At 34.1% G+C, this 19,910-nt stretch overlaps 1 protein-coding gene across 6 annotated transcripts in view; it reads left to right on the top strand.

Annotated features, from left to right (window-relative positions):
- LOC113235729 overlaps window positions 1-19,910 on the top strand; it is a 106,657-nt gene that overhangs the window by 84,275 nt on the left and 2,472 nt on the right. The gene's annotated exons all lie outside the window — the stretch shown is intronic.

Below are 19,910 nucleotides of genomic sequence, written 5' to 3'. Positions count from 1 at the left end.
GCAACGATGGACTGCTATATGCATTGTATAAAAGTGTATAAAAGTTCCTAAATAAATAACAAATTAAAAAAAAAACTGACAAATTTGCCTGCCATTATTATTTTTACAAAAAACAAATTTTATATACCACTACAAATATTTTATACTACTACCAATTAATTATAAAACGTTATTCTTACGGTATATTTACTACCGAGTCTAAACAATCTACCTTCTCACTTGCATTGTTAATTAGATATGTACTCTAATCTTATAACACGATCTTAATCCAATTGCTCTGTCAAATAAATTCGCTTTGTTGTCATTTTTTCAAAAGAGTAAAAGAGATAGTTGCTCCGTAGGCATCGGAGATAGAAAAAACTGCTTATTAATTTTAAACTCTTGTACTTTTTTAGCACGCTTATAAAAGCGCTTTGCACTTAAACGCTTTTTACATTGAAGCTTTATACAATCGTTTAGAAAAAAGTTTAAGCTTGCAATATTCAAATGACGCCCAAAAAACGAGAGTAGACCACTAAAGGTATTAAGATAAGTAAGTTTATTTGTAAAACACAAGTTTTATTTTTATTTAAAACATTATTATTCAGATCGACGAATTAGTTTGTTTATGAAACATAGGTTTACACTTGGTGCGTTGCAAAAAATTAAATTGTTGAGTATTGAACTGAGAAACACTTACGACTTAAAATTATGATCATGCTTGTGTGCTTATATTAAAAAACAAACTTTTTTAAGCCCTTTTCGTTCCACCTCTAGAAGGCACTATGGAAAGGCAACTCAGTGTGTCACATCGGACAAAAGTGTTAGGCGCTTATAAAATGGTTGTACTTTAGTGTAACATCAGTGCCTCGAATAACCAATTTAATACAAGCGTATTACATGAGCTCTTCGCCATATAGTTTTTATTTGTGCCTCGTCCTCTATTATTGTAATTTAATGCCTGTACCATGATTTACATACTTTAAATATGTACATTCAGTTAAAACAGCGCTGTAGAGCATTCTAATGTCAATACGTGTTGGATTACTCGTCTATGCTGAGAGCGCAGGAAGCCCGCATCCTGAGCTTCCACTATTATAGACTCTTTGACTATGGCTATTGACAAAATTATGACCCGTTATGTTCAATTGTATTGGGAATAATACCGAGATGAACCGTGACAGGCACTACGAATAAAATACAAAAGCAATCGTTTTACATCTTGTTTTGGTCGGATTATTTTTCTTTAATACATATTTAATTTCTCAAAGTTCTTTATTTTAAACTAAAATTGTGTTAGGTTTCAAGACAGTGATTACCACTGGTGCAGTTAAAATGTACAGTTAAAAAAGCCGTGGTAGGCTAATGTTTTGACCTACCACCTCTCAAGAAGAGGCCGTGGTTTCGAATCCGGTTTCGCACATCTGTTTTTTTTTTAACGCACACACTCAACATAGCCCCCGCACTAGAGAAACCCTGTGTCGCGGCTGCCATGGACATACACATAGACAACCACAAATTACACCCAAATTCACGAGAGAAATAACTGTAGGCCATACAAATATTTCTCCCGGCCCGGGAATCGAACCTGGGACCTCTGCGTGGACTGCCACGGACTGCCGGCATGGTAACCGTTGGGCCATGGAGGTAGTTCAAAAAAAAGTTTTCGGAATTTATGTGCGAAATTTCATTTGAAATTTATCATGAGCTTTTCGGTGAGGGAAACCATTGTGACGAAGGCTGCATGTCGAAGAAGGTTCACAACTCTCGGAAAACGTGTTGGTACCCCAACGCGTATTGGGCCAGCGTGGTGGATTACGGCCTAAAACCCTCGCCTGAGAGGAGACCCGTACCCAGCAGTGTGACGTATAAATGGGTTGATGATGGTGACAGTTAAAAAATGGCCTTAACAAGTTTGGCTATAAAACTCGATATTCTTTTGGTTATTTAATATTTCGAATTTTATGACTAAAATATTTATACCAACACTGATATAAAATGCCATATCTACCGTCATACCTACATTTAGCGTACATATAACCTGTTGCTATGTATCTTTGAATATCTTGTTTTGCTTACCGTTATTACTTATAGATAACCAAAACATCCCACGATCAATATGAGTACAGTAAACCGTATAACACAGAAAACCTATCAAGTTCAATGACGACTATAGTAATCAACGACTATTGAATTACAAGAGGATAAAATGTTATCTTACCTCGTTTACTGCTCAACAAGACAGATACAGAACATTGAATCGCATTCGTTGATTATTATACTGGGATTACGTTATCGAGAAAGCATAAAATGTGGTTAGGGCAGGTCTAAAAAATTATTAAATAATGAAGCCTTTCTAAAAACAAATATTACTTAAATTAGAATGTAGACAAGTTAATGTTCTGCTAAGCAATCAAAGTCTTTACCGACATTTGCTAACACGTTAGTTTTGTAACTTAATATCATTGGTGTAGTCAATAGAACTTTGCTCTATAAAGTGACGCCATAGGGTCCAAATTTACTTCTCCTTCCTAAGATTGTCACCATCAATAACATCATATTAATGTCATAACCGATATAACATTACATAGAACATGATATGCCTACTTAAACTGCAGTACAATTATTTTCATAACCGATTAACCAGACCTCTTGAATTGATAGCTGTATACGTAACTCAACACGTCTGGGAATCGACCGGAACACTTACTTGAAGTAGACATAGTAATACTGCACTTAACAATACTAAAATTACACTGTTAAGACAAGTTTTTATTTTATAAAATATTATGATGTTTTTAATATACCATAAACATTTTTGGTTCGAGTTTGTGAAATGATAATATATTTGACAACCTCGGTGGTCTAACGGCTTGCATTGTGGTCGCTGAAAATGAGCTTTTCTAAATTGGCTCTTGTCTGGGTGTTCTGGGAAGTGCCAAAGTATTCAGTTGCTCTGGTATTCATAGTACAGGGAATTCCCTAGTTTGAGATCAGGCAATTGGTGTGGTTGTCTAGCACGTATTATATTCATATTAATAGTCTTATGTTTATTCTGATCATTTTTTTCACTCTCTTCCTAATTCTGATTTGAAATTGCCTTTTTTGTTGTAACTTTGTCCGTTTTAAAGACAAAAAACCTTGTCAGTGGTTGAAACGATAAACGCCAAAAACAAAAGAAAACAATCTATGTTAAATACTAGCTGGTGCCCGCGGTTTCGTTTTTTTTTTATAATATCAAGTGACGGGACGAGCAAGTCGTGTGCCTGGTGGTAAGCGACACGCCTGTTAATAGGTGTTACAGTGCCACTCAGAGCTTTAAATCATAAAAATTGAAGGGTCACTACCACTGCGCCCGTCACTCTGAGACATTAGTTGACAACTCCCATGTGCCTGTAATTTCACCAGCACTCTTACGCTTAAAAACCGAAACGCAGTAATGCTTACATTACTAGAGATGGGAAAAGCTGCTTATTTTTTTAAACGGTTAAACGTTTTTTTTTTTAAAAAAATGGTGCTTTTTTGAACGCTTTTTCACTTAAACGCCTTTTAGCTTGAAGCTAACAAAACCATTTAGAAAACGTTTAAGCGCATAGACTTTTTTTATGTTAAAAAAGTTTGCAACGTTGTTTAATTGATAGCGAAACGCAAAAGTAGACCACTAAAAGTTTTAAAATAAGTAATTTTTTTGTAAAAAGAGTTATATTTTTATTTATGACATAACATTATTATATTAACATTTTGTTCATTGGCGTTTAAAAACATAAGTTGTTTAAATTTTGTAGTTGTTAACCGTTGAAATGGAAAAAACTGCTTATTTTATTAACGTTAAAACGTACGTTTAAAAAGCGTGCTTGTAAAAGCGCTTTTGACGTAAAACGCTTTTTTAGTTTGACGCTTAAAAAGTCGTTTAGAAAAACGTTTAAAAAAGCTTGCAACGTTATGTTGAATTAATTTGTTTAGGAAACATAGACGGCGCTACTTGAAACTTAGGCACGTTGTAAAAAATGAAATTATTGGGTATCTATAGAACTGACCAGTGACCAACGCTTACGCTTAAAATGAAAATTTTTAAGTGCTTTTCGTTTAAACGCCTACCTCTATACATATTCTCCTTGGCGGCAGAAACAGGTAAGGTGGCAGTAATGTCCTTAGCATAACTCACGCATTTGCATTTCGGTAGCACCTAATAATAATAACGCTCATAATAATAACGCTCACACTCAACATAGCCCCGCACTAGGGAGACCCTGTGTCGCCTAAAGTTTTATTGTGACCTAAAAAATGTTAATCACTTTGAATTTTCTTAACAATAAAACTGAAACTAAACAAGATATAAAAAAAAACCAATTAGAGGGGGTTGCAGATCTCGTTTCACTGATCCCAGATATGTTAACAACTCGATTTTGTTAAAAATTTCGATTATGTTAGTTATGATAAGGAGGGAAGAGTGCTTCCCTGGACGAACTCTTCACAAGGAGCGCTACTCCTACTAAAGTCTTATCACCGAACATTCAGTGTCTAAAGGAAATCTGATCACTTGGAAAGACAAACGTCCCTGAAATATAGGTTCACCGTGTTACACGTGAACGTATAATAATGTAGGTATTTCAATTTTTATTGAATTGATATTCAATTACTTTTTATGTGAAATTACTCGACTAGTTTGTTATAATTATTTTTAAAAAAGTCGTTGTAAAACCAAATACAAAGATACGACAACAAGCACATAGAAAAATTCATGAGGTCCGCTGGTTCGTTCCGTGGCTTAGTTGGTATAGCGTCAGACACGGTATACTAGAAGATGTCGGTTCGAATCCGGCCGGATCGAAGGAATTTTTTCTGAGTGTTCGATCTGTGTATTAATAATTACATGATAATGTATTTATGATAATAATGTAATTTAATTTAACGTATTGTAATTGTTCTTCTTCTTTCTACTAACTGAGTTCGTAAGATAACAGACTAACAAATATGGACTAATTGGTCTGAGAATAAATGAATTTGAATTTGTATTTGAAATAGTAATACAGTTAAATAATTCAAAATGGCGGCCGTTCGATTTTAGGTGCTAACTAATCAAGTGATCACCATAACGCACCTATTGCTAAAGCTACTCAGCTTAGAGCATATCTGTCTTGTCATATTACTTACCATAAGAAGGGAAGAGTACATCCCTGGACATGGTCCCACATAGGACTTATGTGCCTGTAATTTCATTAGCACCCTTACCCTTCAAAACCGTAAGGCAATTATTTATTGCTTGGCTTCAGAAAGAGATAAGGCGCCATTACTTCTCTGAACGAACTCTTCATTTAATTCATAATATTTTTGTGAAAATACTCCACTAGTTCGTTTTTATTATTGATACAAAGAACGAATAAAACAGAAAAGTTCCTTCGATCCGGCTGGACTCAAACCAGCGACTGTACGCCAAACTGGGGTAACAAATGTTAAAATACAATTCTGCCGTAGTCGATTGAAAGGGCGCCCTTTCAAAAAAAAGTTATTAATACCATGATTTAAAAAAAAAAGGATGAAGTATGAAGTTACCGCAAGAAAAAAGTAGATATTTTTAAAATTGTATTTCTTTAAACATAATTTTCTCGGTTTTGAATTTTTGTTACAACTGAATTAAAACAGAATTGAATATTCAGGATTCACGTTATATAGCCTAGTAGGTAATTACATGCAAATCACCTACGAGGCTAACAACAATGAATGCATGATGGCATTTAATATGACAGCAAGTAATACTTTCATGTAATCCACTGGGACCTTCACCAGCTTGAAGCTCTTACATTATAAATGCATTATTATGTTGCGCTCCAAAATATCCATTTGGATTATATATAAATATAATCCAAAACTAATATTATAAATGCAAAAGTAACTCAGTTTGTCTGTTACGTTTTCACGCCTAAACGGCTGAACCAATTTTGGTGAGTTTTGTTATAGAGATAGATGGGACTTTTTTCCAAAAAAGAAATCTCAAAGGAAGTGAAGTAGAGGATTAAAGTTTGTATCGAGAACCAATAAAAGTATGAAAATAAGTATAATACAGAAGACTACTCGAAGTACACATGTGCTCATTCTATACATACGATTTAGTAGCATTAGAGCTCCTTGTGAAAGAGTTCGTCCAGGGTAGTACTGCCACCTTACCCATTTCTGCCGCCAAATAGTAATGTGACCATTACTGCGTTCCAGTTTTGAAAAGTAAGGGTGCTGGTGAAATTACAGGCCCATGGAATTTGTCAACTTATGTCTCAGAGTGACAGAAGCAGTGGCAGTGCCCCTCAGATCTTTGCGATTTGAAGCTCTGAGTGGCACAGTTACAACTGCTATGGACAGGCATGCAGCTTATCACTAGGAACACTTAAAAAATTCGAAGCCGCGGGCATTTAACATAGATTCTTATTTGTTTTTGGGTTATAGCGTTTCAGCCACTGACAAGGTTGTTGTCTTTGGCTTTAAAACGGACAAGGTTACAACAAAAAAGGCAATTTCAAAACAGAATTAGAAAGAGAGAGAGAAAAAATGAATCAAAATAAATATAAGATTATTAATATAAATATAATATTATACGTGCTAGACAACCAACCAATTGTCTGGTCTCAAACTAGGGAATTCCCTGTACTATAAATACCAGAGCAACTGAATACTTCGGCACTTCCCAGAACACCCAGACTAGAACCAATTTAGAAAAGTTCATTTCCAACGCCCACAGTGGCAGTGTAAGCTGTTAGGCCACCGAGGTTGTCAAATGATACTAAACAATCAATAAAAAATACATAAACATCTAGTATAAAATGACATGAAATATTCTGTACAAGAGCAAAATTTCGTCAGTGACTTTTACAGACAATATAAGGGCAGAGCGCCTTCTTATAATTTTAACGCAAAAATACATATTTTGAATATAACGTAAAAGATTTTTCAAGTTTAACTTTATTTAAATCTTTCTTAAAACAGTACGAATATATTAAAACGCATTTAAAACAATTTACTATACCGCGTATTATACTACCAGTATAATACCTAAAGATATTTTACGCTCGTTTACGATATGTTTTTCAATTGGCGCGCCAAGATGGACGCGAGAATGATTTTAAAATAGTTGTTTTTTGTATCGCTTCCTGTAGTTCGTTGAACCGTTCGGTCAGTGGCGACCGTAGACACACATTCTGGAACATTATTGTGCCAATAGCACTGTAGTACAACTTTTGTTATATTGGAAACTTATTCAACTAGCCTTAAAGCGCTCTTTTTAAAAGTTCAGACACTTGCTGAACGTTACCCTTTTTTTTAAGTGATAAGCGACACGCCTGACACATTAATTGCAGTATCACTCAGAGTTTTAAATCGCAAAGATCTGAGGGGCACTGACACTATGCCTGTCGCCCTGAGATATAATTGACAAGTGGCATGTACCCGCAATTTGACCAACAACCTTATCTCTCAAAACTGGAATACAGTAATGCTTACAGGTAAGGTGGCAATACTTCCCTAGACGATCTCTTCTACAAAGAACTCGGTAGAGTAAAGTAGCAGTCGCTATTAAGAAATTACGGTTGAAATATGTATTCAGACTACCATATTATCTGTAAATTAAAGCCCCCCATCTTAGCCTCTTTGAATTCAGTGACATCCAAAGACCATGCCATACGGAATCTCATACGCGTTGATAAACGTTTAAATCAGCTGTGTAAATATTACAGAGCATCGATTTGAATATATTTCGCAGTCAAATATTATTGAAAGAAGTTTCCAGTCTTTTACAATCGGAAGTCTCTTTTTATTAAGATAATATATTGTATGCTGTCTTCTATATTATGTGTACATCGTAAAACTAGGATCAGTCTCTTCCTTTTATAAATTTTGAAATTGAAATCAGAATACGTTTTTAAAAACACCAATGCCATTCCAAAAAAAAGTTGAACGGAGAAACAGACCGGAAATTTCATCCATTTACGTGGTCCTTTTTCCCCCGACCTATTTTGAGATCGTTCCCATTTCAATAACTCGTGTTCACCATATATGTTTACTCGCAATACATAAAGCAGTGAATTTAATATGTCGAAAATATCACTTCGTTCTATTAACGATTATACTTCTATAATGACCCTGACGCCGATAGTCCCAAGGTTAAGCTAATTCGCACATTCTTAGAGCGGTTACAGGCAGCGACTTTTAGCAGCGTATCTGCAGCGATTTAGTCACGATACAGTCGCTAATCGTCTACCTTTACACGCACGCGCGACTTAGGGCTCTTACACATAAACACGATACGGCGTCGCTTGTGTGTGTTTGTGTAAGAGCCCATAAGGCTCGCTAGGGTACGACGTCGTCGTGCTACGCAACGTCGTATCGTGTTTATGTGTAAGAGCCCTTAAGCAGCAATACAATCGCAATGCAAACGCAGACGCGTTGCACGTTTTTATCATCGTTGCAGTTGCGCGTTTGCATCGATGCAGTCGCGCCTTTGCATCGATGCAGTCGCCTATTATAAATCGCAAGTCTTGCAATGACGGGTTTCACAAACGTTGTTTGTGTCGCTGCTAAACCGTGTAACTTCTCTTAAATATAAAATATCACGAGAGTGTGACATCCAATTAGTAATATAAAAGATATAGATATCTAATCGATCCAGATTGACCTTGATATAACCATTAGGTACTGCGACGATAATAAAGCTATTTTGTTAGGTGTTTTTCTTACTTACTTTTTTATTATATTTTGAACACCTAAATTATAGTTACCCACAACTGGTTTTTGTGAACACTAAGAGGCCAAATATATGTATCGTTATATGTCCTAGAATAAGGTTTTTTCTATTGTACCAGGAATTGGATAAACTGATTAGCAAATTCTGCTACTTTGGCAGTTAGCAATTCCAATAAGGTGCTTACAATTCAGATGCTTATTTAATTTACAACTTTGATAACTTACACGTATTTCTATAGGAAGAGATATAGACCTTTTATATATAAATATCAAGGACGTTGTCTCAACAACAAACACGAGTTGTCCGGCCAGTAGCAATGAATTAAATCTATAAAAATGTTTGCGCGGAAACCGAGGACCTTGTCCTTGTTTAAAACTATTCTTATTCGATATCACAACTCACCATTCGGAATTCCATAAAAAACGAATTAAAAATAAACTCAAGTTCGTTGTCTTTGAGGCCGATGATTATGCTTCTTTACAGATGAAAATAAATAGAATTGATGTTATAATTTCTATAAAAATAATATATACAATAGGTGTTTTGAACACGTAATGAATCGAGTAGGTTCCATTTTTGGAATGTGGAAAATGTGCCATGTAACTGGTGGTCACTACTATCAAAGTTTTATTTACTATTTATGAAGAAAATGTAACCTTAAGGCCTTGAAATGTTCAATCGTTGTGGATTGTTTTATTTATGTAAGACACTCCCGCGGGAGATGTTACCTTAAACAGAGTTTTTGCTCTTTTCACGAACCGTTTTCTCCGTATCTAACTTACGATGGCGGTTTTTCATAAATACGTAACTTTGAGGTTAAAGAAACACTTTTTTCGGAATTTATTGTTATTTCTTTATTCAGAACTCCTAAACAACTGACGTTACTTTTAAAATTAGCGCGAAAATATAAAAAAATTAAGTTAATAAGTTAGGCGAGGTCGGTATATTTTTTTATAACGGAGAAAACGGATTTTCGAGTATTCCATTTCTCATCTGCAATATCTGAACATATAAACTTATCGAATTATGATACGAACTCTTGACACACCCTCCCGTATTCACCAGATTTAGCATTTTTATCTGATTTTTTATCGATTTGCATTAAATGAGGAAGTGATAGGTGTCACTTCCTCATTTGTTATTTTTTTTTTTTTTTATTAAGGCTTTGGCAAAGCCATCAGCCTAAACATGAAGTTTAATTATGTTTCTGTAATTATATGGCCGCCACAAAGAGGATAGGCAATTTGAGGCGGCGTGCTTGGATTGACTCGGGATTCCTTAAAACGGGCCGATACGTGTATTTTAGTTCGAGATTCGTATAATTTCGCGTTATAATCTTCGATTAAGGCACAATAGCACTATCCTATTCCACTTTAAACTAGATTTCACAAAATAATTGAAAGTCAAAATAAAAACGACACTTTTCCCTCCAAAAGTTCCAGAGCGAATCTCCTCATTTGGTGCACGACACAGAGGCTTATTTTTCAATTTGACAAAAAATATTTTTTTCATGCCTCGTAGAAGTTGGGATATCGCTGAACGAGGCGTATAGAGTTAAAGGGAGATTACGTGGAAAAATAAACCATAATTAAAAAAAAAAGATTCACGAAGAAGTCACGGACGTACTGGCCATTCGAAGCCACGACATCCCACCAACGGCCAAATTTACTTAACACGTGTTGATAATCCTTCGTTTTTAAACTGTAAAGTCATAATTACGTTCGTGATAGCCTTCAATATCAAGCGAACGAAATGCGAGCACGACACACGCCATCTTTTGTACCGTGAGAAAAGTATCCCTATCGTGTTGCTTTATCAACAAATTACCTTTTTTATAAAGTTCCGAGCGGTCATTGTTATTGCTATTATAGTAACTTCAATATAATAACAATTTATCCCGTACCTGTCTTTACAAATTGTACGAGCAAACCGTTTCTTCCCAAAAGTTAAACTTTTTACTTATTTTTCGTCGAATATTTACACTAAAATGAACAACCTTGACCGAAAGCGAACAAATCGAATGCCAGAAAAAGAAAAATAAAAAAACACATGAATCTATCTCTAAATATTTTAATAATCAAAATACTCGATAAATTACTGTATATTATGACTGGATATTCAGTTTTGAGATATGTACAATCTAGATACGTATTAAAAATCTGAACAAATATCGGTGGCAGAACTATAAGGAAAACCATTTAGAAAAATATGTACGCATGTATATCTAGTTATAAAAATACCATTGACTTCATTGTATTATTCTTGATTGCACAAGGAATAGTATACTAAAATTGTGCAATATATATGAAAAAAAAATAGGAATTGTCTACTATCAGCTCCTCTACTTAAATGTAGAAATCATTATGCCCGAAGACTGATAATGTTTGATGCTTGAGTCTCTGGGTGACGGGCGCAGTAGCAGAGCCTCTCAAATATTTTTTTTATAATATCTAGATGCGGGACGAACTTGTCGTGCGCCTGATGGTAAGCTACGCGCCTGCCCATAACAGTTACAGTGCTACTCAGAGCTTAAAATCGCAAAGATCTGAGGGGCCCTTCGCCCTGAGACATAAGTTGACAAGTCCCATGTGCCTGTAATTTCACCAGCACCTTTACCCTTCAAGACCGGAACACAATAAAGTCCACATTACTGCTTGGCGGTAGAAATAGGTAAGTTGGCAATACTTCCCTGTATGAACTCTTCCACAAGGATGTCTACTGCTACTAACAGATCCTTGCGATTTGAAACTCTGAGTGGCACTACAACATAGGCGTGTCGCTTACTACTACTTACGACTAGGCGCACGACTTTGTTCGTCCCGTCTCTCGATATAAAAAAAATATCTTTCACAAACAGCTAAGTGACCTCCATGTGGCCTGTGGCCCCCACGGACCCAAGGTTTCCACCACGTTCAGCGTGTTAGTGCTTTAAACATAGCGCATGGATGCATCCATGTACACGATAAGTGTATTAGGTAAATATATAGCCAGGGGAACTTAGGCATTCTCTTACTTTGTCTAATTCACTTGTCACTTAGAAGAAAAATGTCTTAACTTGTATTATTTGGATAGAGCTCTTAGTATTTTGCACAAAAACATATACATATTGTCATACATTACAATATTATGGTGTCTACTACTAAAAAATATAAAAGGTATGAAATTTGCTTTAGAATCTAGTGGTGCTTATGGTTTAAACTGTTTTGAAAAAGATATGCCAAATATTTTTTGCCTCCAATAAAGTAGCAATCATGATTTTTTTTTATCTATACAAAAGCTAAATGCAGATCTACCACAGATGTGAGAAACTGCATACATACACGCACATGCACACACATACACCCATACTCGCACTCATGCTCATTCTCATACTCATAGAGATTGTACACCTGTACTACTGAAATGTGAAAATTTGAAAATGGTCAGCAAGCCCAGTTACCTTAACAGTTATATTATAAGAAAATGAGACTAGAAAACTGTCCATGAATTTTTCAAGTTTATACATTTTCAGGCTTGATAATTTTTTATTTTTTTTTACTGAAACATATATATTACAAATCAATAGGTATAAAAATAGGCATGCAATTTCATATGAAGCTCAGTATTTGTGTTTTATATTTGAAGGCAAGTAAAAATCGCTTCTTGCCCTTAGCCACTTGGTCGGTTCACATGGAGGGACCACGGGCAATTATTTCTTCCCGTGGTTCACCTCTTACGCATAAAATAAAAATACACAAAACTTATATTGGTCCACCTCAAACATTAACAGTTTGATGCTGGCCATTATAATACATCGTTTTAAAAAATATAAGCAAACTTAGAGTTTGATGCACAGAAAGTCTTTTTTATTTTTATTGCGTGGTATTTATTAATATTATTATTTAACTAAATCCACAAACTTTACAATACTTATAAAACTTGTATACTGTTGGCTAAACTTGAAAATAAAAATAGAGAAATAACAAAAATAAAATTGTCATGACATCATTAATCTTTTCTAAACTTGTACTTAAATATTATTGCCACCTATTCTTATGATGAAATTAAGTTCTTGACTACTCATTTTATACTTTTAAAATTTAATTTATTAATATTTTAGTCTTTTGGCCAACTCCTGGCAACAAATTCAATTCATTAAAATTTTCAATTAAAAGACAATAAAATAGTCTTATATCTTTAGATTTATAATAATAAGGTGATTCACGAGAAAAGAAAAATCCCTAGGTGAACCACGGGAAGAAATAATTGCCCACGCTCCATCCAGGTGGACATAGGTGACCCACGGGAAGAAATAATTGCCCGTGGTCCACACAGTTGAACCAGTCAGGTGGTCCACGGGCAAGAAGTGGTAAAAATCATTTTATAAATGTATATTTGTATAGATATTTCAAGATTGTTTACGTTTAGTTAAGTATCTAAACAAATGGATTATAGTAAGAACCAAAAGTCTACGGCCCACTGAGGCAAAGGTACTGAGAGGTACTTGTAAAAAAATGTACCTTACAACAAAGGTTTCCACAAAATTATGTATCTCTACAATTACTTTCCTATCATAAATAAATAATTATGTTGTAACCTCAATAATCTACCTGGAATGCCATTTGCTTAATGGTGACAGGTTACGACAGTTATGTCGAGTACATCCTTTTGTAAGAATTCTTTGTATAAATATTATTGCTGTTGATTTTACCTCATTATAAGGAAGTACTTGATGACATTGGTTCTTGATTAATTAAATGTGAGCCCTACGTACCTACATACTTCATTGATTCTACGAGAATTCATTCTAACCACAATTAACCACAACGCATTCCTAGGGCAGATTATAGAAGCCAACTGTAGAATTTGAAAAGTGAATTACTAGATTATATATATAATTAATTAATTAATTAATATCGTCGGGGATTGCGCAATTACGCGTAACTAGTATTGGATTATGTGTTTCCATTTCGGTAATTTAGTGGATAAATCAAATCCGCGTATACGTTGTGGCAACTAAATCAGCATGATATACGGGAATCTATTTTTATCAGTTCGTAGACAACATAAATTAATGCTTACTGTGCAAAAATAACAGACGTGGCCATTGAAATAACGTTAAATCCCTCTCCTGTAACATTTGGTTTAGTGCTGATACACGCATTTTACCATTACTACATACACGGATTTGCACTATCCCCGACGAATTCTCTATTTTTTAACCGACTTCGAAAGAAGAGTAAGTGCTCTCTTCCACTCACAGACCACATTTTCTTTCGTCCGTGATTCCACTTTACAATTTGTTATATAAGTTACCTCATTTGTTATACAATTTTCATTAATGTTTTTTTGTTTACCTACTTAAAAAAGCCGTAATTTCAGCGTAACAGTACTTGGTAAAGAACTCGTGATCTACGTCAGAGACAAGCAAATACAGCAAAAAGCGGGTGGTTATGTGAATTAAAATCAGTATAGAGACACCTTACCAATAGCAAGTCAGTTTTAATCCACTTAACGAATATCATTGCGTTAAAGCTGGGAAGCCGTACTGTGTAACCGAGGTTACACAAGTCTAACTTAGGTGGATTTTCGCCAACCCTCGCATATCTGAATTTATCATAATCTTCGAAACGACTCGAAGATAGAAGCCATAAACTCTATCGAAGCCTACGAATGATAAATCGAATGAGTTGCATTAAACAGAATAGATTTTCTAGAAATTATAATTCTTATAATAACTAGCACTACACTAATTTTTCAGAGCAATATTTCACACGTTAAAACCTACATAGTCACTAAACGAAAATCTCGAAAATTTAAACGTATTTTCCGAACAATTCATGGCCTTTTCTCGAAAGTTGACTTTCCCGCTTAGTAACGGTATTGGTTTGTACGTGTATACGATATTTTCATTGTAGCACTTCATATCTTGAGGTATTTTGTGTTTAAGACGTTAACATTTCATACAGACGATTTTGAAGGTTAATTCAAAAATTTAACACATACAAGTCAATTTTAACACCCACTCGACCCAAATGTATGAAACAGCGGTGTTTTTAGACAATATTAGAGGTGTGTGACCAAAAGTGAAAGTGATTTTTGGTTTCACTTAAAGGCTAATAAATTAGGACCTTATTGGGATAACCACTCGGTCGAAATTTCCTCGAACCCATAAACAAAGACAGTGAGTTCTCTAAAATACCCAGTACAATGGATCTAAGTAGGTATGAACTAATACTCCTTTTAATAACGACTGAAGATTGTTTATTTATGATGTTAAGAACTAGTTTAGGATAACACTGACTCATGCTTTTGCTGATCTAAAGCCCAACAATCAGTTACAGAGTATATGTAATGGGATTTTTTTTTTCTTACGACTTCAATTAATTTTTTTTTTTTTTTTTTAATTCATTTATTCAAAAAAAGTTTATACATTTATAACAATACATCTCCCGCCAAACTGGAAACAGCAACAACCTACTTAAAAATAACAATGTAGTCGTTCTTAATAAGCCGTAGATAGTTCAATAAATAACTACAATAACCTATTTGCGACTATTATCCACTGCCTTTAAGTACGAATAAACATGTTTTTCAGGCTTCGAGAATGTCATAATCATAAACCAAGTGAACCAAGGTTGTCACTAAACAAGTTGCGTAATATTCATTCGTCTATTTACACGAATGTTATTTAATTCCACGCTGAAGCATGACGTATGTATTTATCCATCCATATTACTGTAACTGTAGTATCAACTCAAATATATCCAACAAGCAAGAGATTCCTCTTGCGCGAGATATTAGGACCTAATGAGGTTTCAGGACCTGACGAGATTAGGTAACCTCTCGATATTTTCTTTCCTCCTTCACAGTTTACATCGAGTTCTTAGGTTTTTCCGATTGTTACACATAGGATATGAAACTATTTTTCCGGATTTAAATCGCGTATGTTTATTTTTTTAAACAAACCAACGTTTCGGGCTTTACAGGTCCATGGTCAACTTACATAGTCAACATAGTCAACCGTGACCATCCTGTAAAGGGCCCGAAAAGTTGGTTTGTCTGCAAAAAACAAATATACCTACGCGATTTAAACCCGGAAAAATAGTTTCATTTCCTACATCAAAGTTTAGTTACGAATATAATAATAGCGGAGTTTGCCTCTGACTCTATGGAATTTTCAAATGACGAATAAAAAATTACCTTAAACCTAACCTAACCAAACTTACCTGTTATTTGTTTATTGAAAATGGAAACTTACACTTATAAAGTGTATACACGTACCCTACTACCGAATGTCAGGGAAATGGAGTTGGGTAGGACTAGGAAAGGGTAATTGGTTTTTAGTGAAATATTAGCTTTTGGAGTCGTTAACAAAGTGTTTCCCCCACTATAATTTTCCGAGTGCGTGATTTAGTTGAATTTGCAACGTTGTTTTTTTCGAATTTGAAATATCTGTTCACGTGATTCTCTTATTTATCTAATCTGTAGCGAATTATAAATCTTCAGCAAACACAGGCATGTGTCTGGAACTTTGTTTTTCTCGTTCTAAAGTTAAATACAGGAAGTAAATAAATTAGAACTTTAAACACAGGATTTCAATTTTATATGATTGATGACACAAGGAACTTGGTTGTTTTCTTGTAGGTATTAAATTCTGGTGAGATGTCCGTCAAACAATTTATGGTTAGACGTATATCATAGCGATTGATTGAATCTTAAATAAACTTTATCAAATCTGGGTGAACCTTATCTCTATATCGGTAAAAATGCGTCAAAACATCTCATCGTCAGGAAGACGATTTAAAAAACACTGAAGCATATTTGGCGTGCTTAGACAACGAACCCAGTAAGTATATCAATGATGGCACGTAATCATTTTAGTCAATGAGGAGCTCGGTGTTTCATTCACAATAAAATTTTTAGCGGAATAAAGCTGTATAGTCAATAACATTTACTATTTTGCTTTAAGACATTGTTTTTGTAAAGCAGTTGTATAAACACCTGTTATTTTCCAAATACATCGGACATGTATTTTTATAAATTTTACAAATCTATTAAACTTTCCATTAAAGACACCGCGCTGTTGTCGAATTGTCACTAACTAGTTGAAAATACACAATAAATTAACAAAATAATCAGATATACCGGAACAAAAAACATCAATTAAAATACCCTATTAATCTTTACAAAGTCTTCTCTAATTCTTTCTACTACTAGTTTTATCCAAAATTACGTCGTCGATAACGTCAATATCAATCATTCAATCAATACTATGTTTATTGTCATTGGATAAGAATGTAACCTTTATATCGGATATCTAATTCTGCACAATTCTCTGTCTCTCTCATGTAACTGATATCTTCTCACCTTATCTTAGGACGAAGATATGTAAAAAATAGCTCACGTGAAAGGTTTATATGTGTTGTAGAATAAACATATAAGTAAATTTTGAATTACTATTTTTTAATTTGCGTAAATTTTGTGACTAAATGTGTATTAACTCAATTTAAGTAAAACGGTATATAGTTAAAAAGACAATGTAAAATGCATTCCGTGGTTTATGGGTTAGGACGACCAACAGCTTTTACTTGTAAGTAATGAAATAATAAATATGTAAGTATGTAACCTAAAACAATAAATAAAATAATAAATAGTTTAACAGAAAACGCTTGCCGTATTTCACCTGATGACCGGTCATTGTGATAACAACCAACATCAGCAAAATACTATAATAAATAATGCGGTCCTTATACAAAATACTTCATATCATACATAATATAATAACATTCATGTAATAAAAATAAATCAGACATTAATAAATATGGTAAAGGTTACAAACTCTACACACACAAATACATGAGTGTATTTGTGTGTGTAGAGTTTGTAAACACACGTAGTACATTTTCAAATTTCTCTTATTAAAATATAAAAGTGTGATAAAAGTACTAAGTGAAAAGTAGTATAACAAACATTGCGTGTCTCCCTTTTTGTTTGCGTGCCAATATTTTATAAATACTGTTTAAATAATTGCAAATAATAAGTTGTTTGTTGTTGATGTATACTTTGGATTATCTATGCTACTCGTATATGCCATAATTCTTGGGTCGGCGGACTAAAGCACATAAAACAAAATCCAACATCATTCATTTAAATTAATACATCTACCGGCTAAAGCATATAAGCCAAATTCATTTGTTACTCCATAAATTTGTAACTTTATTCTAGTGGCGTCTTTTTCAAATTTATCATTCCATTCACATCTTCCAACACTATAAGTAACACAAAAAAATATATAATAGTATATTAACAAATAAAGCACTTTTTTGACCTATGTGCTTTAGTCCGCCGACCCTAGAATTTTATGTCAGGAGCTTAGAGGCAAGAGTTAAATTTTCATATTTTAATTTCATTTTTTTTAAACGTTTATATAAAATATATAAGTTACTTGTACCTATTGTAATGTAAATAATCATAAGTTCCGCTTTGAAATTGTTAAACCTTGCGAACCATATGAACACACGTATATTTAGTAAGATCTTTTATAACATAAACGGTGGCAATGAGTAAATGAATATAAATATGAATACTTTTATAAAATTCATGCAATGTATAGGTACGAGATACCTATATAGATATTAAATAAATCACGTAAACAAGCCGTTAGGAATAATGTTGTACAGACCCTTTCCCACTTGATTGTTCGGTATACATAAAGAAAATCTATAGGGATATTTATCATCGCAATCAGAATAGAATTTGTTAAAAAGAAAGATATTTATATTTATTAAAAATTAATATTCCCATACCTACAATCAACCGGCCCATTAATCAATTTTGTAATATACTTAAACTCAACCTCAAAACTACAAAAAACTGCTGACATTTTTTTATAGCTTAGTAAAATGCAAGATTACCTAGCTTTATAAGAAATAAACATTCTCCGCTCATCTCGTATTTCAACCATTTTCAAATCACACTGTTAGTATAATAAGGCCACATCTACAAAATGCCAACTTATGAGGTTTAAAGTTTCTACGAAGGACATTACTCGGAACACTTTTTTTGCTTAACTTGGAGAGTTATGAAATTTTAATATATCCAATTGATTGAATGAGTTTGATAGGAACAACAGTTCGTTTGAGTATATTGTACCCTAAAATGCGTTGCTGAATATTTTACCTAATGTTATTATGTAGTTACGACAGTAAATCGAGGACGATATATATATATATACGCAAAAATCTTGTGACATTCAGATATAACATAGATATAAGCGTGTGAAATAAAAAATACATGGAATATCATTTGCAATTGCAGCAAACCTCGCTAATGAGCAGCTTGTAAATATCATAAGGAGATTGCTTTAGTCGGTCCGGTCAGCTAGCTTGAAAGCTATGCTAAATATATTGCATACCTTTTCTTTTTTTTTATATAATATCAAGTGAAGGGACGACCAACTCCTAAAGTCCAAGTCCAAGTGACGAACTCCTAAACTGAAAGAAGTTTTATTATATGTATAAACTTACCTTTGTACTCGTTTTTTACACCCAGCTACAGGTTTAAGCTATGAAAAAGGAGCTACAATCTTTTATTTTCTATCCACCGCACTTAGTTTTTTTTTTTCTAAAAAAGGAGACAAAAATGACACATCTGTGTGGTGTCGCAAATATCGACATATCATTTGCTCACGCAGCGTGACAACAATCACAGTGCGTCTAATTGTCGTCCGCGTTTCGCAAATAATGATTTTGTTCTATATGAGTACAAATTTAACGACTCGCGGGTGCGCGTGACCGCGGCGTCCGCCGCCGCTTCGCCGACTCGAACTTGACCCACATCTCTTGAGAAACCATTGTCTTTATTCTGGCCTCCATCTACTCCTCATCGTGTACTTACTCCTTTACTAAACAATAGTGGAAACTGTGATTGTTCCTCCCATCTCGTACACAATTTCTTGCTATACCTAGCTCAAAGAATAACGTTTACTACCTACTGGCCATGATTGTTAGTTAGTTACCAAGTGCAATAAAAAATCTCACAAAATACTCAAACAACGGATTTCCCACCTATTTGCACAAATCACTAAACAATTTGCCACTTATCATCTATAATTGTAAACTTTCCAAACTTTCATTTCAATTTCACCGGTTCTGTGATTTGATCCCGTTACATGGCGTTGACCTAGTGCACTGGATGGCGGCCAGTTTTCAACTCTAATGTG

This window comes from Hyposmocoma kahamanoa, unplaced genomic scaffold (assembly GCF_003589595.1).
Source record: "Hyposmocoma kahamanoa isolate Upper Pololo Valley unplaced genomic scaffold, ASM358959v1 88, whole genome shotgun sequence".
NCBI lineage: Eukaryota > Metazoa > Arthropoda > Insecta > Lepidoptera > Cosmopterigidae > Hyposmocoma > Hyposmocoma kahamanoa.
Note: the sequence above shows the minus strand (reverse complement) of the source record. Positions and strands in the feature narration are given on the sequence as shown.